General features: G+C 41.0%; 1 pseudogene across 1 annotated transcript; it reads right to left on the bottom strand.

Moving 5' to 3' along the window:
- Positions 1–1147: 1147 nt before the first annotated feature.
- Positions 1148–26252, bottom strand: LOC311117982 (NACHT, LRR and PYD domains-containing protein 12-like; annotated as a pseudogene). The gene is made up of 12 exons (XR_014615604.1): positions 26211–26252; positions 25413–25511; positions 20500–20616; positions 19459–19613; positions 17213–19005; positions 16748–16921; positions 15130–15303; positions 13333–13506; positions 11899–12072; positions 6706–6879; positions 5086–5132; positions 1148–4123 (listed from the first exon to the last, which is right to left on the bottom strand). The product of XR_014615604.1 is annotated as an NACHT, LRR and PYD domains-containing protein 12-like (transcript).
- Between the last annotated feature and the right edge of the window lie 252 nt (positions 26253–26504).

Genomic DNA, 26504 nt, shown 5'->3' with positions numbered 1-26504 from the left:
ACTACTGTTAAAATATATATCAGTATTTTATGGAAACAAGTTATTGCAGATAAATACAATTATAATAAACCACATATACAATCACCCACCTCAGCTGCATCAACCCACCGTCCAACCCCTCCTGGGACCACCCCAACCCACCCTCCAACCCCTCCTGGGACCACCCCAACCCACCCTCCAACCCCTCCTGGGACCACCCCAACCCACCCTCCAACCCCTCCTGGGACCACCCCAACCCACCCTCCAACCCTTCCTGGGACCACCCCAACCCACCCTCCAACCCCTCCTGGGACCACCACAACACACCCAACCTGATCTCCATTAAATTAAATACTAAATCAAGGTAGACATTGGCACAAAAATGATAATTAACAGTCAATCTGTTGGGTAAAACCCACTACAGGAGTTATTTTATGGTTTCAGCTGCAATTGTTGTTTGGCCCCATGGATCCTAGCAGTGGATAGTTCTAAATAAATGATATCTATAAAAGTGCTGATCCAATGAGGTGTGGTGGTTGCCATCTTAGTTCCAACATCTTTTTAGCTGCTGTCCAACCTGACAACTCTTTCTTAGCTTAACTCCACGGCTCAATACTTTGATCAAACTGTCCAATATTTCCAACAATTCCAATAATTGTTCATTTCTCAATAAGCTCCTGATTGTCACTCACTTCAATATTGTCCTCAACCAAAGCAATATTTTCCTCAGTCACGTGATCTTCATTCACTTCACTCACTGACGTTTCTTCCTAAGTTCTCTCATTTAGCAGTTTTAAATAAAAGGTTTGTCTTCACAGTTGAATAAATGTCCTTTCCTTCAATCAATGTATATTCCTCCCTTTTAATCAAGTTGTTTTCCCGCTCCGACGTCCGTCTCCAGTCCTTTTCTGCCGTCCATGACGATGTTAACTCTTTCTTAGCTAGCTGGACTATGCACTTGCCTCTGCTAGCAATACACTGTGCTAACATTAGCCTATTCTGGACCACAGAAAATAACAGTTTTAAACAGTTGTAAAAACCCACTTCTTCCAGACAGAATAGTTCCTGTAGATTCAGACTTACTCATCGCCAATCTGTTGTTATGTCTGGTGGGTTTCATAACCACGTCTTTATAACAATTCAATAATGATGAGACAGGAGACAGGAATCAGTTCAACCATTTATCTGGAATGTGATCATCTCAACACATACAAACCCCCATGATGCTCTGCAGCACAACCCCAATATACAACAAATACATAGATAAGTAAATGGACACTAAACAAAACTCATAGAGGAATTTAAATGTTCAGTTGTAGAAAGTAGGGCCATGGGATAGGGTCAGAAAGGTCAGTATGTTTGATAACTGGTTACAGAGGTGACATAACAAGCATAAGGTCCATTATAACATAGTGAAGTAGAGGTGGGAGCTAAAAGCAGACATGGACAGTGAGACGGTGTGAGGAGGTCAGGGGTGAAACACTAGATCAGGACAGGTAGAAATGGCAAGGCTGGAAATAGACACAGAGACACATTCTGATCATGGCTCAGACCTGACCTGAGACACCCAAACAGAAGATGCCATAGCAAAGTCCTGTCCAGTAGGCTATATGGGATTTCCTTTCATCAAAATACAACACATGGAAATGTGTCCAATGTGTGTGTGTGTTTGTCCAGTGTGTGTGTGTATCCAGTGTGTGTGTGTGTGTGTGTGTGTGTGTCCAGTGTGTCGTGTGTGTCCAGTGTGTGTGTGTTCAGTGTGTGTGTGTCCAGTGTGTGTGTGTGTGTGTCCAGTGTTTGTGTGTGTATGTCCAGTGTGTGTCCAGTGTGTGTCCAGTGTGTGTGTGTGTGTGTGTGTCCAGTGTGTGTGTGTGCGTGTGTCCAGTGTGTGTGTGTGTGTGTTTTCAGTGTGTGTGTGTGTCCAGTGTGTGTGTCCTGTGGGTGTGTGTGTCAGGTGTGTGTGTCCAGTGTGTATGTGTGTGTGTGTCCAGTGTGTATGTGTGTGGGTCCAGTGTGAGTTTGTGTGTGTGTGTGTCCAGTGTGTGTGTGTGTGTGTTTGTGTGTGTCCAGTGTGTGTGAGTGTGTGTGTGTCCAGTGTGTGTGTGTGTGTCCAGTGTGTGTGTGTGTCCAGTGTGTGTGAGTGTGTGTGTCCAGTGTGTGTGTCCAGTGTGTGTGAGTGTGTGTGTCCAGTGTGTGTGTGTGTCCTGTGTGTGTGTCCTGTGTGTGTGTGTGTGTGTGTGTGTGTGTGTGTGTCAAGTGTGTGTGTGTGTGTCCAGTGTGTGTGTGTGTCCAGTGTGTGTGTCCTGTGTGTGTGTTTGTGTCAGGTGTGTGTGTGTCCAGTGTGTATGTGTGTGTGTGTCGTGTGTGTGTGTGTCCAGTGTGTATGTGTGTGGGTCCAGTGTGAGTGTGTGTGTGTGTGTGTGTGTGTCCAGTGTGTGTGTGTCCAGCCTATGTGTGTCCAGTGTGTGTGTGTCCAGTGTGTGTGTCCAGTGTGTGTGTGTGTGTGTGTTGTGTGTGTCCAGTGTGTGTGAGCGTGTGTGTCCTGTGTGTGTGTGTGTGTGTGTGTGTGTGTGTGTCCAGTGTGTGTGTGTGTCCTGTGTGTGTGTGTGTCAGGTGTGTGTGTGTGTGTCCAGTGTGTTTGAGTGTGTGTGTCCAGTGTGTGTGTGTGTGTGTGTGTGTGTCCAGTGTGTGTGTGTGTCCTGTGTGTGTGTCCTGTATGTGTGTGTGTGTCAGGTGTGTGTGTGTGTCCAGTGTGTGTGTCCTGTGTGTTTGTGTGTGTCAGGTGTGTGTGTGTGTCCAGTGTGTGTGAGTGTGTGTGTCCAGTATGTGTGTGTGTCCAGTGTGTGTGTGTGTGTCCTGTGTGTGTGTGTGTGTGTCCAGTGTGTATGTATGTGTCCTGTGTGTGTGTTTCCAGTGTGTATGTGTGTGTGTCCAGAGTGTATGACTGTGTGTCCTGTGTGTGTGTGTGTGTGTGTGTCCAGTGTGTGTGTGTGTGTGTGTGTGTGTGTGTGTGTGTCCAGTGTGTGTGTCCAGTGTGTGTGTGTCCTCTCTTTGTGTGTTTTTGTGTATCCAGTGTGTGTGTGTCCAGTGTGTGTGTGTGTTCAGTGTGTGTGTGTGTGTCCAGTGTGTGTGTGTGTCCAGAATGTGTGTGTGTCGATTGTGTGTGTGTGTCCAGTGTGTGGGTGTGTTTGTCCAGTGTGTGTCCAGTGTGTGTGTGTGTGTGTGATCAGTGTGTGTGTGTCCTGTGTGTGTGTGTGTGTGTGTGTGTCCAGTGTGTGTTTGTCCGGTGTGTGTGTTCAGTGTGTTTGTTCAGTGTGTGTGTGTGTGTGTGTGTGTGTGTACAATGTTTGTGTATCAAGTGTTTTTGTGTGTCCAGTGTGTGTCAGTGTGTGTGTCCAGTGTGTGTGTGTGTGTTCATTATGTGTGTGTGTGTGTCCAGTGTGTGTGTGTGTGTGTGTGTGTCCAGTGTTTGTGTGTGTCCAGTGTGTGTCAGAGTGTGTGTCCAGTGTGTGTATGTGTGTTCAGTATGTGTGTGTGTGTGTGTGTCCAGTGTGTGTGTGTGTGTGTCCAGTGTGTGTGTGTGTGTGTGTGTGTGTCAGTGTTACCATGGTTATTATTTACAGGGACACTGAGGAGTCAACATCATAAACCCCAAACCCTGGATAGAGGGGCTCAGTGAATGTGGAGCGGAATGTGTTCAGGTGGGTCAGTGTGTCAGAGGAGACTCTGTAGAAGGACAGAGTGCCGGCTGGCCAGTCCAGATACACTCCTACTCTGTGGGAGCTGGAGGAGGGGACGTCTATGGGAGTGTGATTATTATTGTGCCTGGCAGAGTAACTGTTGTCATAGCAGAACAGACACCAGGACTTGTCATTCCATCCAATCCTACAGTCATCACCCCTTCCTCTCCTGCTGATTCCTTTATATGTCACTCCTATATCAGCCCCTCTCCCACTCCACTCTACCTCCCAGTAACAGCGCCCAGTCAGACCCTCTCTACACAGCACCTGTCCCCAGACCTCAAATCTCTCTGGGTGATCAGGATACGGCTGCTCCTCTCTCCTACATGTCACCTTTCTGTTCTCCTCAGACAGAGAGAGGCGTCTGTTTACTGTGTTTAGGTCCAGTGTGAGATCACAGGCATCTGATGGATGAAACCAGACACAATATTAGAAATCATCATAATTCACATTAGAATGTTAACTCACTTTTCACTAATTCATTTAATGTAGATGTTTCTAGGTATCAAAAGGAGAAGTTAAGGTAACTTGAGATTTGTTCCATGATAATATGTTATACTGTATTGTAATATAAAACACACTTATTCACATTAATTACACACACACACATCCTGAACACACACACACAAACACACACACATCCTGAACACAAACACACAAACATACACATCCTGAACACACACACACACACACACACATCCTGAACACACACACACACACACATCCTGAACACACACACACAAACACACACACACATCCTGAACACACACACACACACAAACACACACATCCTGAACACACACACACAAACACACACACATCCTGAACACACACACACATCCTGAAGACACACACACCCACACATCCTGAACACACACACACACAAACACACACACACATCCTGAACACACACACACACACACACACATCCTGAACACAAACACACACACACATCCTAAACACACACACACAAACACACACACATCCTGAACACACACACACACAAACACACTGGATACACACACACCTTCACACACACACACACACACACACACACACATCCTGAACACACACACAATATTACAAATCATCATCATCCTGAACACACACACACACACTTTCATGCATCCATGAACACACACACACACATTTCTAAAGTAACACGAACACGTCACACACACACACACAGACACACACATTGTCAAAGCAACTCTTTGTAAACTTTGGTGTCCCTGATTTGTGCTTCTGTAGAACTACAGCTGATATTTAATATGACCAAGTAAGTAATGATGGTGATCTTTGATTTTGACTTCACTTGAATTAAGACTTATTCTTTGTCATATTCTTCACAGCAGTCAACACTCACATTTTCTAAGTCCAGGTTTCATTCTGTTCTCTCCACCATGTTCCACACTGTAGCGGTAAGCAGAAGAACAGACAGTCATTGATGGATACACCTGAACTCACACACACACACACACACACACACACACACACACACACACACACACACACACACACACACACACACACACACACACACACACACACACACACACACACACACACACACACGAACACAGACACACACACACACACACACACACACACACACACACACACACACACACACACACACACACACACACAGACACACACACACACACACACACACACACAGCATATAACAGCATATAACTTTGTCCAAGTGTGTGTCTGTGTGTGTCCAGTGTTTGTCCACTCTGTGTGTGTCCAATGTGTGTGCGTGTGTGTGTGTGTGTGTCTTTGTCCAGTGTGTGTGTGTGTGTGTTTGTGTGTGCAGTGTGTATGTGTGTGTGTGTGTGTGTGTCTGTGTCCAGTGTGTGTGTGTGTCCAGTGTGTGTGTTCGTGTGTGTGTGTGTGTGTGTGTGTGTGTGTGTGTGTGTGTGTGTCCAGTGTATGTGTGAGTGTGTCCAGTATGTGTGTGTGTGTCTAGTGTGTGTGTGTGTGTCCAGTGTGTGTTTGTGAGTGTCCAGTGTGTGTATGTGTTCAGTGTGTGTGTTTCCTTTGTGTGTGTGTGTGTGTTTCCTTTGTGTGTGTGTGTGTGTGTCCTTTGTGCGTATGTTTCCAGTGTGTGTGTGTGTGTGTGTGTGTCCAGTGTGTGTGTGTCCAGTGTCTGTGTGAATGTGTGTGTCCATTGTGTGTGTGTGTGTGTGTGTGTCCAGTGTGTGTGTGTGTGTGTGTGTGTGTGTGTGTGTCCAGTGTGTGTGTGTTTGTCCAGTGTGTGTGTGTGTCCAGTGTGTGTGTGTGTCCAGTGTGTGTGTGTGTCCAGTGTGTGTGTGTGTCCAGTGTGAGTGTGTTTGTGTCCAGTGTGTGTGTTTGTTTCCTTTTTGTGTGTCCGTCCAGTGTGTGTGTGTGTGTGTGTGTGTGTGTGTGTGTCCAGTTTGAATGAGTGAGTGTGTGTGTGTGTCCAGTGTGTGTGTTTGTGTGTGTGTGTGTGTGTGTGTTTGTCCTGTGTGTGTTTGTTTGTCCAGTGTTTGTGTGTGTCCAGTGTATGTGTCCAGTGTGTGTGTGTGTCCAGTGTGTGTACTGATACACATGCACACACACACACACATTGGACCCCCCCCCCCCCCCTCACACACACACACACACACACACACACACACACACACACACACACACACACACACACACACACAGAAACACACACATACACACACTGGATACACAAACACTGGGGACACACACACACTGGACACACACACACACTGGACCCACACACACACAGGACACACACACACACACACACACAGGACACACACACACACAGGACACACTGGACACACACACACACACACACACACACACACACACACACACTGGACACACACGCACACACAGTCTTTATATAACTTAGTCCAAGTGGTGGTCAGAATGTTTGTCTTAACTAGCCTGATAACTCCAACATGTCTGATATGAACATTGACATAAACCCTCTACATACTTGAGTTTCTCCAGTCTGCAGTGTGGATCCTCCAGTCCAGCAGAGAGCAGTCTGACTCCTGAGTCTCCTGGGTGATTGTAGCTCAGGACCAGCTCTCTCAGGTGTGAGGGGTTTGACTTCAGAGCTGAGACCAGAGAAGTACAGCCTTCCTCTGTGACTAGACAGCCTGACAGCCTGCAAAGAGTCAAATCATATTAAAACCACACTGCTATTCTTTAGTGGTGAAAATAGTGGCAGTATATTTTTTCTACATATTAAGATATCAGTGTCCTGAAACCTGCCATATCTATTCATAAATTAATGTATCATTATTAGAAATGACAAATTATCAAAGTATTGCTTGTAGATAGAAAACTGTATAGTACAACTATTTGAGTAGACTGACCAGACCTGTTTAAAAAGCAGCATCAGTCAAAAGACATACAGTGAGGTATCAGATTTAGATTATATTGAGTATACAGTCCACACCATATCTATTTTGACAGTGAAGATAACATTTTAAATGTGGCTCTTTACTCCAGCATTGTGGATTTGAGATCAAGCATTACATATGAGGTGACAGTATATAATGTCACCTTTTATTTGAGGATATTTTAATACATATCTGTTTCACCGTTTAGAAATGAAAGCACTTTATGTATCTAGTCCCCCTATTTGACGAAGTCAAACGTATTCTGACCATTTTACTTATAATTCATTAATGTTGTCAAAAGTTGAGTATTTGGTCCCAAACTCATTGGTTGCATTTGCAGTTTGTTTTGGTTGTGTTTTGGGTTATGTTTTGCCCGATAGTAACTGAATGGTGGATGATGACTGGAGTAATTTTCTGTCTAAGTGAGTAGATAACATGTTTCTAAACATTACTAAATGAATCCTGATGATGCCTTGATTAAGAAAAATCATGAATGAATCATGAATAATAATGAGTGAGAAAGTTACAGAGGCTACAACAAAACATGCTAACCTCTCACCATTAACAATAACAGAGGGGGTATGATCCTTGTTCCTCTGTAACTTTCTCATTCATCATCATTATTCACGATTCATTCATGATTATTCATAATCATGGTAGCATCCACATGAATGTAGAAGTGTTCAGAAACATCTTCTATTCTTACTGACAATACAAGTTGTACAATACAACCCTGATGTTCTAGCAGTGTCTGAATCCTGGCTTAGGAAGGCCACCAAAAATTCTGAAATTTCCATCCCCAACTAAAACATTTTCCGTCTAGATAGAACTGCCAAAGGGGGTGGAGTTGCAATCTACTGTAGAGATAGCCTGCAGAGCTCAATCATACTATCCAGTCTGTGCCCAAACAGTTTGAGCTCCTACTACTAAAAATCCACCTTTCCAGAAATAAGTCTCTCACTGTTGCCGCTTGCTACAGACCCCCCTCAGCCCCCAGCTGTGCCCTGGACACCATATGTGAATTGATTGCCCCCCATTTATCCTCAGAGTTCGTACTGATTGGTGACCTAAACTGGGATATGCTTAACACCCCGGCCATCCTACAATCTAAACTAGATGCCCTCAATCTCACACAAATTATCAACGAACCTACCAGGTACAACCCTAAATCCGTAAACATGGGCAACCTCATAGATATCATCCTGACTAACTTACCCTCTAAATACACCTCCGCTGTCTTCAACCATGATCTCAGTGATCACTGCCTGCGTCCGTAACGGGTCTGCGGTCAAACGACCACTCCTCATCACTGTCAAACACTCACTAAAACACTTTAGCGAGCAGGCCTTCCTAATTGACCTGGCCCTGGTATCCTGGATGGATATAGATCTCATTCCGTCAGTAGAGGTTGCCTGGTTGTTCTTTAAAAGTAATTTCCTCTCAATCTTAAATAAACATGCCCCATTCAAAAAATACAGAACTAAGAACAGATATAGCCCCTGGTTCTCCTCAGACTTGACTGCCCTTGACCAGCACAAAAACATCCTGTGGCGTACTGCATTAGCATTAAATAGCCCCCGCGATATGCAACTTTTCAGGGAAGTTAGGAACCAATATACACAAGCAGTTAGGAAAACAAAGGCTAACTTTTTCAAACAGAAATTTGCATCCTGTAGCACTAACTCCAAAAAGTTTTGGGACACTGTAAAGTCCATGGAGAATAAGAGCACTTCCTCCCAGCTGCCCACTGCACTGAGGCTAGGAAACACTATCACCACCGATAAATCTACAATAATCGAGAATTTCAACAAGCATTTTGCTACGGCTGGCCATGCTTTCCACCTGGCTACCACTACCCTGGCCAACAGCTCTGCACCCTCCGCTGCAACTTGCCCATGCCCTCCCCCTGCTTCTCCTTCACACAAATTCAGACAGCAGATGTTCTGAAAGAGCTGCAAAATCTGGACCCCTACAAATCATCTGGGGTAGACAATCTAGATCCTTTCTTTCTAAAACTAGCCGCCGAAATTGTCGCAACCCCTATTACTAGCCTGTTCAACCTCTCTTTCGTAACGTCTGAGATCCCCAGAGATTGGAAAGCTGCCGCGGTCATCCCCTTCTTCAAAGGGGGTGACACTCTAGATCCAAACTGTTACAGACCTATATCCATCCTGCCCTGCCTTTCGAACATTTTTGAAAGCCAAGTTAACAAACAGATCACCGACCATTTAGAATCCCACCGTACCTTCTCCGCTATGCAATGCGGTTTCCGAGCTGGTCATGGGTGCACTTCAGCCACGCTCAAGGTCCTAAACGATATTATAACCGCAATCAATAATGTACAGTACTGTGCAGCCGTCTTCAACGACCTGGCCAAGGCTTTCGACTCTGTCAACCACCGCATTCTTATTGGCAGACTAAATAGCCTTGGTTTCTCAAATGACTGCCTCGCCTGGTTCACCAACTACTTCTCAGATAGAGTTCAATATGTCAAATCGGAGGGCCTGTTGTCTGGACCTATGGCAGTCTCTATGGGGGTGCCACAGGGTTCAATTCTTGGGCCGACTCTTTTCTCCGTGTATATCAATGATGTCGCTCTTGCTGCTGGTGACTCTCAGATCCACCTCTACGCAGACGACACCATTTTGTATACATCTGGCCCTTCATTGGACACTGTGTTAACAAACCTCCAAACGAGCTTCAATTCCATACAACACTCCTTCAGTAGCCTCCAACTGCTCTTAAACACTAGTAAAACTAAATGCATGCTCTTCAACCAAACGCTGCTTGCACCCGCCCACCCGACTAGAATCACTACTCTCGACGGGTCTGACCTAGAGTATGTGGACAACTACAAATACCTAGGTGTCTGGTTAGACTGCAAACTCTCCTTCCAGACTCACTTTAAGAATCTCCAATCCAAAGTTAAATCTAGAATCGGTTTCCTATTTCGCAACAAAGCCTCCTTCACTCATGCTGCCAAACATGCCCTCGTAAAACTGACTATCCTACCGATCCTTGACTTCGGCGATGTCATTTACAAAATAGCCTCCAACACTCTACTCAGCAAATTGGATGTAGTCTATAACAGTGCCATCCGTTTTGTCTCCAAAGCCCCATATAATACCCACCACTGTGACCTGTACGCTCTTGTTGGCTGGTCCTCACTACATATTCGTCGCCAAACCCACTGGCTCAAGGCCATCTATAAATCACTGCTAGGCAAATCCCCGCCTTATCTTAGCTCATTGGTCTCCATAGCAACACCCACCCGTAGTCTGCGCTCCAGCGGGTATATCTCACTGGTCATCCCCAAAGCCAACACCTCCTTTGGCCGCAATTCCTTCCAGTTCTCTGCTGCCAATGACTGGAACAAATTGCAAAAATCTCTGAAGCTGGAGACACTTATCTCCCTCACTAACTTTAAGCATCAGTTGTCAGAGCACCTTACCGATCACTGCACCTGTACACAGCCCATCTGAAATTAGCCCGCCCAACTACCTCATCCCTATATTGTTATCTATTTTGCTCATTTGTACCCCATTATCTCTATTTGCACATCATCTCTTGCACATCTATCATTCCAGTGTTAATACTAATTGTAATTATTTTGCACTATAGCCTATTTATTGCCTTTACCTCCATAACTTGCTACATTTGCACACACTGTATATATATTTTCTGTTGTATTTTTGACTTTATGTTTTGTTTTACCCCATATGTAACTCTGTGTTGTTTTTATCGCACTGCTTTGCTTTATCTTGGCCAGGTCGCAGTTGTAAATGAGAACTTGTTCTCAACTGGCTTCTTACCTGGTTAAATAAAGGTGAAATAAATAAAATACAAGTGAAGTGACTCCAAAATGACAGGACATTATTCACCATTCAGTTTCTATTGGGAAAAACATCATCTAAAACACAACCAAGACAAACTGCAAATGCATTCAACAAGTTTGTAGAATCACAAGCTTGATGTAATCACTGCAGGTAAGGAATATGGGACCAAACACTAAACTAAATTAATCCTAGTGTGTGTGTCCAGTGTGTGTGTGTACAGTGTGTGTGTCCAGTGTGTGTGTCCAGAGTGTATGTGTGTGTCCAGTGTGTATGTATGTGTCCAGTGTGTGTGTGTGTGCGTCCAGTGTGTGTGTGTGTGTGTGTGTCCAGGTTGTGTGAGTGTCCAGTGTGTGTGTGTGTCATAATGTGTGTGTGTCCAGTGTGCGTCCAGTGTGTGTGTGTGTGTGTGTGTCCAGAGTGTGTCAAGTGTGTGTGTGTGTGTGTGTCCAGTGTGTGTGTGTCCAGTGTGTGTGTGTGTGTCCAGTGTGTGTGTGTCCAGTGTGTGAGTGTGTCCAGTGTGTGTGAACCAAAAAATACTGCAAATGCATTCAACAAGTTTGTAGAATCACAAGCTTGATGTAATCACTGCAGGTAAGGACTATGGGACCAAATACTAAACGTATGACTACTTTAATACAATATAAGTGAATATGTCCAAATTATTACGACATATACAAATGGGAGAACTAGATACATAAAGTGATTTCATTTCTAAACTGTAACACAGATATGTATGAAAATATCCCCAAATAAAAGGTGACATTATATACTGTCGCCTCATATGAAACATTATATCTCAAATCCAAAATGATGCAGTATAGCACCAAATGTAAAACTGTAAGCTTCACTGTCCAAACACATATGGTGTGGACTATGTGTGCCTGGTAAACACATGTGGATCTGGTGAACAGTTATCACTTGTTGACCAACTACAGGAATACTGACCTCAGAGTCTCCAGTTTACAGTGGGGATTCCCCAGTCCAGCAGAGAGCAGCTTCACTCCTGAATCCTTCAGGTCATTGTTACTCAGATCCAGCTCTATCAGGTGTGAGGGGTTTGACTTCAGAGCTGAGACCAGAGAAGCACAGACTTCCTCTGTGACTAGACAGCCTGACAGCCTGCAAAGAGTCATATTAAAACCACACTGCAATTATTTGGTGTTGAAAATAGTGGCAGTATATTTTTTCAACATTTTCATTTATACCAGTGTCCTGAAACCTGTCATATCTTTCATAAATGAATGTATCATTATTAGAAATGACAAATTATCAAAATATTGCTTGTAGATAGAAACATGTATAGTTCAAATATTTGAGTAGACTGACCAGAGCAGTTTAAAAAGCAGTATCAGTCAAAAGACAGACAGTGAGGTATCAGATTTAGATTGTATTGAGTATACAGTCCACACCATATCTAGTTTGAGAGTGAAGCTAACATTTTAAATGTGGCTCTATACTCCAGCATTTTGGAATTGAGATCAAATGTTTCATATGAGGTGACAGTATATAATGTCACATTTTATTTGAGGATATTTTAATACATATCTGTTTCACCATTTAGAAATGAAAGCAATTTATGTATCTAGTCCCCCCATTTGAAGAAGTCATAAGTATTCTGACCAATTCACTTATAGTGTATTAAAGTAGTCAAAAGTTGAGTATTTTGTTGTAAACTCATTGGTTGCATTTGCAGTTTGTTTTGGTTGTGTTTTGGGTTATGTTTTGCCCAATAGTAACTGAAAGGTGGATGATGACTGGAGTAATTTTCTGTCTAAGTGAGTAGATAACATGTTTCTAAACATTACTAAATTAATCCTGATGATGCCATGAAAACATGCTAACCTCTCACCATTACCAATAACAGAGGGGGTATGATCTTTGTGCCTCTGTAACTTTCTCATTCATCATAATTCACGATTCATTCACGATTATTAATAATCATGGTAGCATCCACATGAATGAGGAAGTGTTCAGAAACATCTTCTATTCTTACTGACAATACAAGTGAAGTGACTCCAAAATGACAGGACATTATTCACCATTCAGTTTCTATTGGGAGAAACATAATCCAAAACACAACTAAAACAAACTGCAAATGTATTCAACAAGTTTGTAGAATCACAAGCTTGATGTAATCACTGCAGGTAAGGAATATGGGATCAAATACTAAACTTATGACTACTTTAATACAATATAAGTGAATATGTCCAAATTATTAAGACTTTTTCAAATGGGAGAACAAGATACATAAAGTGCTTTCATTTCTAAACAGTAACACAGATATGTATGAAAATATCCTCAAATAAAAGGTGAAATTATGTACTGTCACCTAATATGAATCATTTGATCTCAAATCAGACCAACTACAGGAATACTGACCTCAGAGTCTCCAGTTTACAGTGGGGATTCCTCAGTCCAGCAGAGAGCAGCTTCACTCCTGAATCCTTCAGGTCATTGTTACTCAGATCCAGCTCTCTCAGGTGTGAGCGGTTTGACTTCAGAGCTGAGACCAGAGAAGCACAGCCTTCCTCTGTGACTAGACAGCCTGACAGCCTGCAAAGAGTCAAATCATATTAAAACCACACTGCTATTCTTTGGTGGTGAAAATAGAGTGGCAATATATTTTTTCAACATATTCAGATATATTAGTGTTCTGAAACCTGCCATATCTATTTATAAATAATGTATCATTATTAGAAATGATCATAATATTGCTTGTAGAGAGAAACATGTATAGTACAAATATTTGAGTAGACTGACCAGAGCAGTTTTAGAAAGCAGTATCAGTCAAAAGACAGACAGTGAGGTATCAGATTTAGATTGTATTGAATATAGAGTCCACAATATATCTATTTTGACAGTGAAGCTAACATTTTAAATGTGGCTCTATACTCCAGCATTTTGGATTTCAGATTAAATGTTTCATATGAGGTGACAGTATATAATGTCACCTTTTATTTGAGGGTATTTTACTTACATATCTGTTTCACCGTTTAGAAATGAAAGCACTTTATGTATCTAGTCCCCCATTTGAAGAAGTCATAAGTATTCTGACCAATTCACTTATAGTGTATTAAAGTAGTCAAAAGTTGAGTATTTGGTCTCAAACTCGTTGGTTGCATTTGCAGTTTGTTTTGGTTGTTTCTGTCACGCCCTGACTCTAGGGACATGTATTGGTTGAGTCAGGGTGTGTGTTTTCTGTGTTGGGTTTGTTAGTTTCTAGATCGTTTAGATCTATGTTGGCCAGGGTGGTTCCCAATCAGAGGCAGCTGTAGCTCGTTGTCTCTGGTTGGGGACCATACTTAGGTAGCCTGTTGGCACTAGTGGGGTGTGGGATCTTGTTCCGTGTGAGGTATGTTATTTGTCTACCTTGGACTTCACGTTTCGTTTGTTGTTTTGTCGTGTGTTTAGTCGTGAAATAAATATGAATGCATATCACGCTGTGCCTTGGTCCTTCTCGTTCATGAACGATCGTGACAGTTTCACCGTTTAGAAAATAAAATGGCTCTATACTCCAGCATTTTGGATTTCAGATTAAATGTTTCATATGAGGTGACAGTATATAATGTCACCTTTTATTTGAGGGTATTTTAATACATATCTGTTTCACCGTTTAGAAATAAAAGCACTTTACGTATCTAGTCCCCCTATTTGAAGAAGTCATAAGTATTCTGACCAATTCACTTATAATGCATTAAAGTAGTCAAAAGTTGAGTATTTGGTTGTAAACTCATTGGTTGCATTTGCAGTTTGTTTTGGTTGTGTTTTGGGTTATGTTTTTCCCAATAGTAACTGAATGGTGGATGATGACTGGAGTAATTTTCTGTCTAAGTGAGTAGATAACATGTTTCTAAACACTACTAAATTAATCGTAATGATGCCATGAATAAGAAAAAGTATGAATGAATCATGAATAATAATGAATGAGAGAGTTACAGAGGCTACAACAAAACATGCTAACCTCTCACCATTAACCTAAAATAAAAGGTGACATTATATACTGTCGCCTCATATGAAACATTATATCTCAAATCCAAAATGATGCAGTATAGCACCAAATGTAAAACTGTAAGCTTCACTGTCCAAACACATATGGTGTGGACTATGTGTGCCTGGTAAACACATGTGGATCTGGTGAACAGTTATCACTTGTTGACCAACTACAGGAATACTGACCTCAGAGTCTCCAGTTTACAGTGGGGATTCCTCAGTCCAGCAGAGAGCAGCTTCACTTCTGAATCCTTCAGGTCATTGTTACTCAGATCCAGCTCTCTCAGGTGTGAGGGGTTTGACGTCAGAGCTGAGACCAGAGAAGAACAGCCTTCCTCTGTGACTAGACAGCCTGACAGCCTACAAATATTCAAATCATTTTAAAACCATACTGCTATTCTTTGGTGGTGAAAATAGAGTGGCAGTGTATTTTATAATATTTTCAGATATATCAGTGTCCTGAAACCTGCGATATCTATTCATAAATTAATGAATGTTTCATTATTAGAAATGATCATATATTGATTGTAGAGAGAAACATGTATATTACAAATATTTGAGTAGACTGACCAGAGCAGTTTAAAAAGCAGTATCAGTCAAAAGACAGACAGTGAGGTATCAGATTTAGATTGTATTGAGTATACAGTCCACATTATATCTATTTTCACAGTAAAGCTAACATTTTAAATGTGGCTCTATACTCCAGCATTTCGGATTTGAGATCAAATGTTTCATATGAGGTGACAGTATATAATGTCACCTTTTATTTGAGGGTATTTTAATACATATCTGTTTCACCGTTTAGAAATAAAAGCACTTTACGTATCTAGTCCCCCCATTTGAAGAAGTCATAAGTATTCTGACCAATTCACTTATAATGCATTAAAGTAGTCAAAAGTTGAGTATTTGGTTGTAAACTCATTGGTTGCATTTGCAGTTTGTTTTGGTTGTGTTTTGGGTTATGTTTTTCCCAATAGTAACTGAATGGTGGATGATGACTGGAGTAATTTTCTGTCTAAGTGAGTAGATAACATGTTTCTAAACACTACTACATTAATCATGATGATCCCATGATTAACAAAAATCATGAATGAATCATGAATAATAATGAGTGAGAAAGTTACAGAGGCTACAACAAAACATGCTAACCTCTCACCATCACCAATAACAGAGGGGGTATGATCCTTGTTCCTCTGTAACTTTCTCATTCATCATCATTCACGATTCATTCATGATTATTCATAATCATGGTAGCATCCACATAAATGTAGAAGAGTTCAGAAACATCTTCTATTCTTACTGACAATACAAGTGAAGTGACTCCAAAATGACAGGACATTATCCACCATTCAGTTTCTATTGGGAAAAACATCATCTAAAACACAACCAAGACAAACTGCAAATGTATTCAACAAGTTTGTAGAATCTCAAGCTTTATGTAATCACTGCAGGTAAGGAATATGGGACCAAATACTAAACTTATGACTACTTTAATACAATATAAGTGAATTTGTCAAAATTATTAGGAATTTTCAAATGGGAGAACTAGATACATAAAGTGCTTTCATTTCTAAACAGTAACACAGATATGTATGAAAATATCCTCAAATAAAAGGTGACATTCTGTACTGTCGCCTAATATGAAACATTATATCTCAAATCCAAAATGCTGGAGCATAGCACCAAATGTAAAACTGTAAGCTTCACTGTCCAAACACATATGGTGTGGACTATGTGTGCCTGGTAAACACATGTGGATCTGGTGAACAGTTATCACTTGTTGACCAACTACAGGAATACTGACCTCAGAGTCTCCAGTTTACAGTGGGGATTCCCCAGTCCAGCAGAGAGCAGCTTCACTCCTGAATCCTTCAGGTGATTGTAGCTCAGATCCAGTTCTCTCAGGTGTGAGGGGTTTGACTTCAGAGCTGAGACCAGAGAAGCACAGCCTTCCTCTGTGACTAGACAGCCTGACAGCCTGCAAAGAGATCATCATGATTTCACAAACACACTGTTAATTAACACCAGTAGTGTAGAGGGACAATGGCAGATGCATTTGGTTTATTCTCTTAAACAACATATAGATTCATCTTCCGTCTCCTAGAATTGTATGGTCATATTGTTGTACTAATGTGAACACCAATGCACTGATTCAGTACGTTTTTCTATTTATTATTATATATTATATACATATTATAATACATATTTTACTCTAAACTTAATATTTCTTCCTGATGATTAGTTCTTATATGTCATGTTATGTACTCACAGAGCAACTCTGGAGGCGTTGACCACTGGCAGCAGCCTCAGAAGACCTTCCTCTGATCTGGAGTATTTATTCAGGTCAAACACATCCAACTCCTTTTCTGAAGTCAGCAACACAAAGACCAGAGCTGACAACTGTGCAGGTGACAGTTTGGCTTCTGAGAGACTTCCTGATCTCAGGTATCTTTGGATCTCCTCCACTAGAGAAGTCATTCAGTTCATTCAGACAGTGGAACAGATTGATGCACCTCTCTGGAGAGGGATTCTTCCTGATCTTCTCCTTGATGTACTTCACTGTTTCTCTATGGCTCTGTGAGCTGATTCTTGTTGTTCTCAGTAGACCTCGTAAGTGCTTCTGATTGGACTTCAGTGAGAGGCCCAGAAGGAAGCGGAGGAACAGGTCCAGGTTTCCCGTTTCACTTTGTAAGGCTTCATCCACAGCACTCTTGTAGAAAGTAACTTCAGTCTTGTGTCTGAGCAGCGAAGAAAAGTTACTGGACTTTGTTTGAAGTTTGTCCGTTAGATTCTCATTGTTGTTGATGAATGAGAGGAACACAAATACAGCAGCCAGAAACTCCTGAATGCTCAGATGCACGAAGCAGTACACCTTGTCCTTGTACAGCCCACATTCCTCTTTAAAGATCTGTGTGCACAATCCTGAGTACACTGAGGCTTCATTGACATCAATGCCAGCCTCTTTCAGGTCTTCTTCATAGAAAATCAGATTGCCCTTCATAAGCTGTTGAAAAGCCAGTTTTCCCAGTGACAGAATGCTCTCTTTATTCCAGTGTGGACCTGTCTCTTCTTTCCCAAGATACTTTTCATTCTTCTGTTTGGTATGAAACTCCACAAGGTGTGAGTACATCTCAGTCAGAGTCTTGGGCATCTCTTCTGTCTTGTCTGTACTCAACATGTGTTCAAGGACTATTGCAGAAATCCAACAGAAGACTGGAATGTGGCACATGATGTGGAGGCTCCTTGATGTCTTTATGTGTGAGATGATTCTGCTGGCCATGTCCTCATCACTGAATCTCTTCCTGAAGTACTCCTCCTTCTGTGGGTCATTGAACCCTCGTACCTCTGTCACCTGGTCAACACACACTGAAGGGATCTTATTGGCTGCTGCAGGTCGGGTAGTTATCCAGAGGAGAGCAGAGGGAAGCAGATTTCTCTTGATGAGATTTGTCAGCAGAACATCCACTGAGGTTGACTCTGTGACGTCACAACACATCTTGTTCTTCTGGAAGTCTAAGGGCAGTCGGCACTCATCCAGACCATCAAAGATGAACAGAACTTTGTACTTGTCGTAGTTGGAGATTCTTGATTCTTTGGTTTCCTTTGAGAAGTGATTGAGAAGTTCAATGAAAGTGTGTTTTCCCCCTTTCATCAAATTCAGCTCCCGAAAAGGGAAGGAAAATACAAATTGGACATCCTGATTTGCTTTTCCTTCAGCCCAGTCCAGAATGAACTTCTGCACAGAGACTGTTTTTCCAATGCCAGCGACTCCCTTTGTCAGCACAGTTCTATTAAGTTTGTCTTGTCCAGTTAAGGTTTTGAAGATGTCATTACATTTGATTGCAGTCTCTGGTCTTGCTTGTTTCCTGGTTGTTGTCTCAATCTGTCTCAGCTCATGTTCATTATTGACCTCTCCTGTTCCACCCTCTGTGATGTAGAGCTCTGTGTAGATCTTATTGAGAAGTGTTGGGTTTCCTTGTTTAGCGATCCCCTCAAATACACATTGAAACTTCTTCTTTAGATTAGATTTGAGTTCACGTTGGCAAATCACAGCAAGCTCATCTGAATGAAGAAATAACACAGAGGATATTAATATTACGTATGTTTTAATGCCTACAGTATTCTAGGACTGTTATAAAGTTTTTAATAAAAATAATTTGTTCTCTTAACTTACTATATAAATGTGTAAATGTTTTCATAATGCATTACAGACTGGATTATATTATTATTGGTATTCTCTCTCTCTCTCTCTCTCTCTCTCTCTTTCTCTCTCTCACTCTCTCTCTCTCTCTCTCTCTCTCTCTCTCTCTCTCTCTCTCTCTCTCTCTCTCTCTCCTCTGTCTCTCCTCTTCTCTCTGTCTAAATTAATCAACACAACACATCCCTGCTGCTACTTGATGAGGTCACTAGGTGATGTGTTAAGGCTGCTACAATATCATTGAGTTACACAGCTACTTTAGCTACAGCTTTTAAATGTTCTAAAACAGCATTCAACATGAGGCAGACAGCTCTTACTTTTCTCCAGTGTGTCAGCAAGCTCATTCTGGTTCATTTTCCTCAGGAGGTGCAGTGTGATCTTCAGAGCCCCCTCTCTGGCACTGCTCTCCTGCTTCTCATCTTCAGCGTCCACCACTTCCTTATCCTGCTTCTGACTCTCAAAGCCTTCAAGACTATATACAAGGAGTACCAGTACTGAGTCAATGTCCAGGAGTACCAGGTAGTTGAGATAATAACTAGACTATATATAAGGAGTACCAGTACTGAGTCAATGTCCAGGGGTACCAGGAAGTTGAGGTAATAACTAGACTATATACAAGGAGTACCAGTACTGAGTCAATGTCCAGGGGTACCAGGTAGTTGAGGTAATAACTAGACTATATACAAGGAGTACCAATACTGAGTCAATGTGCAGGGGTACCAGGTAGTTGAGGTAATAACTAGACTATACACAAGGAGTACCATTACTGAATCAATGTGCAGGGGTACCAGGTAGTTGAGGTAATAACTAGACTATATACAAGGAGTACCAGTACTGAGTCAATGTGCAGGGGTACCAGGTAGTTGAGGTAATAACTAGACTATATACAAGGAGTACCAGTACTGAGTCCATGTGCAGGGGTACCAGGTAGTTGAGGTAATAACTAGACTATATACAAGGAGTACCAGTACTGAGTCAACGTGCAGGGGTACCAGGTAGTTGAGGTAGTAACTAGACTATATACAAGGAGTACCAGTACTGAGTCAATGTTCAGGGGTACCAGGAAGTTGAGGTAATATGTACATGTAGGTAGGGGTAAAAGTGACTAGGCAATCAGGATAGAGATTACATCTCCTCATCCAGGGAGTGCACACACACACACACACACACACACACACACACACACACACACACACAGAGGGAGGGGATTTAATAGTGTTTCAGGACTATGAAAATGGAAAAAAGGATTAGCCTATGGATTATGAAAACAACAAAGATAAATGAGAAAATGGGAGAGGAGAAATGACTAGAGACAGTGTTGTTTAACTCACTGACCATGACCCATGAGTTCTTCTTACCTTTGTTCAGTAGAAAAGTCTCCCTCTCTGAAGTTTATAGGTTCAGCCATAGATGTGTCACTCTTCATGGACACACAGCTGGGTACAGGGAAGGCTGGTCTCTCCTGCTTGATTGGGCTTCAACACAACAGAGACAAACATTACATCTCGCATCTACTCTGAGCTCAGATGGGGAAACATAACAAGAGTTTCATTCTAAAACGCTATATATCCATTTTCAGAAATGTTCGTAAATTAGCTTCTATTCTATTCTATTCTATTCTACTGCTGATGTAGAAAATGTATTCTGGGAATGCATATGAAGCAGACCAGGCCAGGGTTTGGGGTTTGAGATGTCAATGAGAGATAAAAATGACTTCCTTAGTTGTTCATTTAGAAAATGTTCTGTCTTAAGTAGTTAAAAAAACTGACACATTTTCATGTTAGTCAAAAACAACTTTATATTGAAGGAGTGCCTTTGATTTGACGGCCTGCACATGTGCAGTTCAGCACAAGACGACCATTAGACCCAATCAATTAACATTAATTGAGTCACTTCTGGTCGAGAAAAATGTATTTTCCTAGTACATTCATTGTCAGATTCATCAACCAGCAGCGAGCACTCTGCCTTCTCGAACAAGTAGCCAACTCAGCCCCGATAAAAAGCTTGTGCCGTCAGCAGCAGCGAGTTCTCTGCCTTCTAGCGCAAGCGAGGGGAATGTTGAGGTACATTTGCATGATGTAATTTATTGGCGGGCTGGAAGATGCACTCTTGTCTTATCTATTCCGAGGTTATTTACTCCCAATATCAGATATTAAGATCATTTTTTATAATACATGAATACTAGGGTTGAGGTTAAAGCATCTGACTAGTGATTATTTACCCGGGGTTCAACACCTGCTATAGTCACTATTTAATTGCTCTTCCAAAAGCATCACAGGCCTAATACGAGATATATAGCTAGCTAAAGTAATGAGTGACCATCTTAGAATATCATGGGACATATAGTCTTTGGTTGCATGCTATTTTATGTTAATCATATTGCTGCTTGTAGCCTATAACTGATGCTTCGTGGTCATATGCTGCCATCTTTTGGAAATATTTAGCAATTAAAAGTTATTAATTCACGTTCAGACATTGTTGAGGCAGCTGAGAATAAAGTGTATTTTTCTTGTTAATTCCTTTGATCAGTCTCAAACCTGCCCCACCTATCACACAGAGGTTACTAGGTCACCCAGTTCAAACCACATTTGAAAAATGAAATTAATGTGTCTTGTTTATCAAGCCTTCTGCCTTGCAATAATAAATATCATAAAATAACTAATAACAACAAAAAAAGCAAAATGCGTAAACAGGTTTTGATTAACAAAATAATCAAAATGCTATTTAATACTATAATTCTATTTACTAACATAATAATATTATTACTAAAATAGTTTCTAAAAGTGTTCTTTTGCTACCCTACCCTAGAATTAGGGGTTAGGGTTACGGCTAAAATAGGTTATAAGTAGGGTAAGAGTTTCTGTATAGCACTTTGTGACATCTGCTGGTGTAAAAAGGGCTTTATAAATACATTTGATTGATTGTTAGGTTTAGGGTTTTTATGGCAAAAAACAGTATTGGTTTAAAACTCTCTTGCGCCTCCCTGTGGCCGTCTGTGGTTACTACATCACTCATTCATGACACTTGCTAGGCTCATAATCTGAGGTAGCAACTGCATCCGATCTACAAATCCATTAGCTAGACCACCCGATTAGACAACAATCACCCCATTATACCCATTTGGTTTGCAACTCTGTGAACCTGTGCAGCATTCGCTCAAATTTGATGCCTACTAATAAAGATTTCGATGCATATCAAATTACCCAGAGGCCATTTAGAAACAACAAATCAAAGAAAATGTGTTATTTCTTAATTTAAAAATGTATACCGGCTGTTTAAATCGGCCACCTCTTGAAAAAGAGGACAGGGATATGCGTTTTGTTTAGGTTGTACACCTTTTTCTGAAAACATGGTTAACCATGACCAGAAACTGTTTAACATTTCATGGCTTTTCGCCAGCCATCGCTAGCGCTATGGGTTACCACAAGGTGAACTGTGAGCCATAAGTAGGCTTAAACTTGTTAATAATATATTACCTGAGGTAAACCTACAGGGTTAACGCTCACAAAGTAGCCGTAACCTTGTTAATAATGAATTACCTGAGGTAAACCTACAGGGTTAACGCTCACCAAGTAGCCGTAACCTTGTTAATAATAAGTTACCTGAGGTAAACCTACAGGGTTAACGCTCACCAAGTAGCCTTAACCTTGTTAATAATAAGTTACCTGAGGTAAACCTACAGGGTTAACGCTCACCAAGTAGCCGTAACCTTGTTAATAATAAGTTACCTGAGGTAAACCTACAGGGTTAACGCTCACCAAGTAGCCTTAACCTTGTTAATAATAAGTTACCTGAGGTAAACCTACATGGTTAACGCAGGCAGGTCTCATTGATAACAATAGTGAAGCTGGCATTGTGACGCAGAACAATGGGCTGGGAATAGAACGTTCTGAAGGCGAGTCGGTGTCACGGAGCTCAATAGAACTAATAGGAGCTGGTAGGGTGAAAAATACCCTAAAATAAGGCGTGTTTTTTCGCAATTACTTCATAACCAGGGACAGAAGGTAATATTATGAAACTGGGCTCCATGGCGGATGCAATGAACTAATTTTATCAGAAATAAACTTCGGTGTCTCAACACTGTAACGAACTCCGTCGTTATTCCCCAACATCACCTCAGACCACTCTGCGCGTAACTGGACAATATGCTTGGCGCCAAACCGTACGTGGACGCGGACAGTTCTGTACGTGGACGCGGACAGTTCCAGAACGCGGACATGAGCAGAGCCACACAATAAACTAAACCCAGTCTTTACAGTGGCTTACATTAGTAATATTCATTTATTTGTATATGTAAAACAAACATTCAAAGTTTTTTATAACAATATTTTGAGATCTGGGCCCATATCCACAAAGTGTCTCAGAGTAGAACATTGGTGGTATAAGTGCTGAGAATAAAGACATTTTACACTGATGGGTATAAATTAAAGCTATGCATGAAGCCTCTAGTCCCACCTAGTCGGCAGATATTTAGGACACCTCATGAGCTGTCCTAACCAGTTAAGAGTTAACAGCAGGTGTCTTGATAATACTATATAATAATGCAGTGAGTCAGTGGTTCCTGCGCCACATGTAATTGCTTTGGAGTAGTTTAAATAATGTTTCTATATTTCTATATGATCAATCCATAAATAATATAGATCTACATGCAACAGTTTCTCTTCAGCTTTTGACAATGATTTCTGTATAATAAGTGTTGGTGATTCATTACATTACTTTTAACACACCATCTATCTATGTTTTGCTCAGTCTGGCAAATTAGTTGGAGCTGTGGCAGGCGCCAGAAACTAATAGCCCAGAACTATCAGAGGGTCTCTCTTGTGGCTGCTGCTGATGACAACTGCATATATGTTATCATAATAATGATGTCTGCATAACATTTTGTCTTCATTTTGGCAGATTAACTCATGCTTATTTCTGAATATTAACTCAGGTTTTCGCTCAGCGGGAAATGGCAGAAAAGTGTCCAGTTTGAATCCCAGGCCAGGCGCTGGAATAAACAGGCGGAATTGATCTGATCACTGGAGGGCTGCTGGGTTCACATCCTCAACACATTCACCTTTCGTTGGGCCCTTGAGCAAGGCCCTTAACCCCACAACATGCTCTCCATCCAGGGGCGCTGCACTGCAGCTTGAACCTGTGCTGGTCTCAAATGTATGTGTGAGGTCTGCTGTTTGGGGGGGTTAAGAACGGAGCAGACGTGGGCCATCGTTCAAACAAAGAGATGCCTCCCTGGCCACCAGTGTGTTTGCATATAACCAAGATCAATTATACCCCCCATACAATACTTTTATACACAGTAATTACTTTTTTATATATAATAATAATAATAATAATAATAATAATAATAATAATAATAATAATAATAATAATAATAATTTCTTATACACATTACATTTTGGATAGCTAGTACTCAGACATTTATAGTGTTTACAGTAATGACTATTACCGATTATGATATTTTTTAATCCCACCCCTCTGCTACTCTCTGCCACGCCCACCTATCTCCGTAGAACATCCTCTTTTGATTTCCACCTGCCATATTTTATCAAATGTGCTGTGATGTCATACATGCATGTTTAACCTTTCTAGTCTCATAGTATCCACAGACTAAATTAAAGATCAATATTTTTCATAAGAGTATTATTCTATTGTTGATTCACTGACTATGGCTTTCCAAATCCCCAGCAGTTCTGATCAAAGAACCCTATAAAAGGTTTCTATATAGAACTTTTAGTGGTTCCATATATTAAGCAGGTGATAGAACCCTTTTTGGTTTAAACAGGACTGTTAATTTGATGGTAATATTGTCAAAATTCCGCTTGTAACAACGATCAGAATTAGTAAAAACAATAAGTTTATGCATGACAACATATTAGACAATAACTAAGAGTAGGCTAAATGATTGCGTCATGCAAAACTTCTATAGATGTGTGTGTGTATGATGGTAAAGATGTGTGTGTGTGTGTGTGTGTGTGTGTGTGTGTGTGTGTGTGTGTGTGTGTTTGTGTGTGCTGGTGAGACATCCACATATCACAGTCAAATATACAGGATACAAACATTTCATTCCAGCTATATAGCGTTTTGCAAAACAAAAATTCATACACAAAAATCTATTAATTAAAATCTTAGAACAACAATATTTAACAGACACATGAAGGTACCCATAAGCAATAATTTCTGATGTAAAATAACAAACGTGAAAAAATTGTGGATATAACATTTTAGAAATAAACTCCTTATAAATTCTTAAACAACATTGTCATCTCACCTCTTAGCTTTGGTGTCATGTTCCCCAGAGAGACTCATTTTAGAGGCAGGGCCCCCCTCCTCTCTCTCTCCAGAGAGACTCATTTTAGACCACTGACCCCTAAACAGAGATGCAGCATGTTGGTTGTGGTGAACACAGTGACAACTAATTATTGAAGGTCCATTGTTCTATTTTATCTCTTAGAAATCAAACATTTACTAACAGACACGTCCAAACAGTCAGGTTAATGCAATCACATCAACATGTAGTCATGACTGATATTTTTTACCTTTTCTCCATGTAGTGGAACTAATAATAATTATATTAATATTAATAATAATAATGTCTCACTTTCTCTTGTAATAATTTCACTCATTCTAGTGTGTTGCTTTGTTCAACAGGTCTGATATGATTATGATATTATTGAATTTAATTCATAATATCAATGTTAAGAAAAGTACGTTCAGGTTTCATACCAAATTACACAGGAAGTAGGAGCTCATTGTAATTTTGAAAACAACAAATGTTCTGATATTCTGAAAGATGATTTAGAACTATGATACATTACAATTTTTACATATTGTAAAATAACCACGATATACGAATCCTATAATACGAGATATGAACAACAATATGTTTTTGAATTTGACTTGCCTACGCCCAGTTAGCGCCATTTTGTATGATTGAACTGTCACGTACCTGTCCCAGGTGAAATGGACTGTTAGATCTGAGTGTTTTACTGTCATTCTCTATACTATAATAACACCATATATTTAATTTCCCTACACACTTTACAATAATCCCTTGGAAGATTCTTACCTTGTAGCCTGTATTCACAACCAGAACATGTCAAGTCATTGGATATTTTCCGTTGTGCTGAGAGAGCACCTTCCTGATGACAAGTGGCTCTGTATCTATGTTCTAGGTACAGTTGATCTTTGGATGCAATAATATCTGGTCAAAGTCTAGTGGCACAACACCATAGTATATCATTAACATAACAGTAGTTTAACCTTTGGCCAGTAATGGCCATGGCATACTATAAAATGTAGAATCATTATGAGGGATCCAGTTTCAACATATCTCTAACTTTGAAGTATACAGTGGGTTCCC

Source organism: Coregonus lavaretus (assembly GCF_964263955.1).
Source record: "Coregonus lavaretus genome assembly, contig: HAP1_SCAFFOLD_1277, whole genome shotgun sequence".
Lineage (NCBI taxonomy): Eukaryota > Metazoa > Chordata > Actinopteri > Salmoniformes > Salmonidae > Coregonus > Coregonus lavaretus.
The sequence above is the reverse complement of the archived record's forward strand: the minus strand, read 5'-3'. Positions and strand labels throughout refer to the sequence as shown.